Source organism: Bison bison, unplaced genomic scaffold (assembly GCF_000754665.1).
Source record: "Bison bison bison isolate TAMUID 2011002044 unplaced genomic scaffold, Bison_UMD1.0 scf7180017864203, whole genome shotgun sequence".
Classification (NCBI taxonomy): Eukaryota; Metazoa; Chordata; class Mammalia; order Artiodactyla; family Bovidae; genus Bison; species Bison bison.
In genome coordinates, this window is record NW_011494775.1 from 6,909,996 (window position 1) to 6,911,231 (window position 1,236).

The 1,236-nt window shown below is 60.4% G+C and overlaps 1 protein-coding gene across 1 annotated transcript in view; it reads right to left on the bottom strand.

Moving 5' to 3' along the window:
- ABCA7 (ATP-binding cassette, sub-family A (ABC1), member 7) overlaps positions 1-1,236 on the bottom strand; it is an 18,959-nt gene that overhangs the window by 9,352 nt on the left and 8,371 nt on the right. The gene's annotated exons all lie outside the window — the stretch shown is intronic.

Genomic DNA, 1,236 nt, shown 5'->3' on the forward strand with positions numbered 1-1,236 from the left:
GTCCAAAAGACAATGGGGGGAGTTACCATGGCAGGCAAGGCCCCAGAAAGCACCCAGCACCCCCACTGCCATGCCCATGGAGACTCACAGGTCAAAGAGCACGTTGTACTGCGGGCAGACACCCAGGCAGGGCCGGATGGCTACCATGCTGGTCCGGACGTCGTGGCCCAGGACAGAGGCGGAGCCAGCCGTGGGTGGAAAGAGGCCACTCAGGATGGACCTGCAGGTGCAGGGGTCTCAGAGCAGCTTCAGAGGGGAGGCTGAGGCTCCCAGAGCAGAGGTACCAGCATTTACAGGGCACCTACTGTATGCCCAGACCAAAGAGGTATTATGTTCCCATTTTACAGGGGAGGGAAGACGAAGCTCAGAGAAAATATTCATCACCTGCCTACTGTGGATCCAAAGTGAACTACAGGGGAGGTCCAAAGGGAACTGGGGCTGGGGGGCTGCAGGGGGGCATCAGGGTCCTCTGTCACTGTACAGATAGGGACCCTCTGATCCCAGAGGTCCTTTCCCTTGAACAAGTGTGCAAGTTGAGACCCAAGAAGAGGAGCTGGAGGGGAGGGGAGCTGTGAGGGGAAAGGAGTGATGGCTGCTCACATTGTGGTCGTTTTGCCAGCCCCATTGTGGCCCAGGAAGGCGGTAATGTGGCCCTGGTAGAAGTCCAGGCTGAGTCCGCACAGCGCCGGCTGCGGGTTGCCAGCAAAGCGCTTTTCCAGGCCGCGTATGGAGACCCCCGGAATCAGGCCAGGGGGCGCCTCCTCCACCAGCACTGAGGAAGGAGGGCAGACTCAGTTATGGGCGCCCTCAGAAGCCTGGGGACTGTTCAAGCTGGTCTGTGGAGTCAGGGACTTGTGGGGCTGGGGTCTGTGGGAGTTAGGGGAGCCTCAGGACCTGGGAAAGTCCAGAGAATTGGGATCCATGAGGACCTGGGTTTTGTAGGGGCTGAGAATCCAGACAGGGAAGTGACAGCCAAGGTTTGTTGGGCCTTACCCTTGGGGTCCTGTGCGGTCAGAACTGGGGCAGGACCCTTGGGGGTCTGAGACCCAAACCAGTAGCTCCTCCGAAAGGGAAAGTTCCACGGTTCGGGGATCCCATACTCGCCTGTGGGGAGTGGTGCTCAGTTACCCCTGAGGCGCTCCCCCTGGAGTGTGCCCACCTGGGATGCAGGGATGCAGGTAAGGGGTAACCAGGAAGCCCCGCCCACCTGCCTGCCTGCCCCAGGCCGTCCCTCAA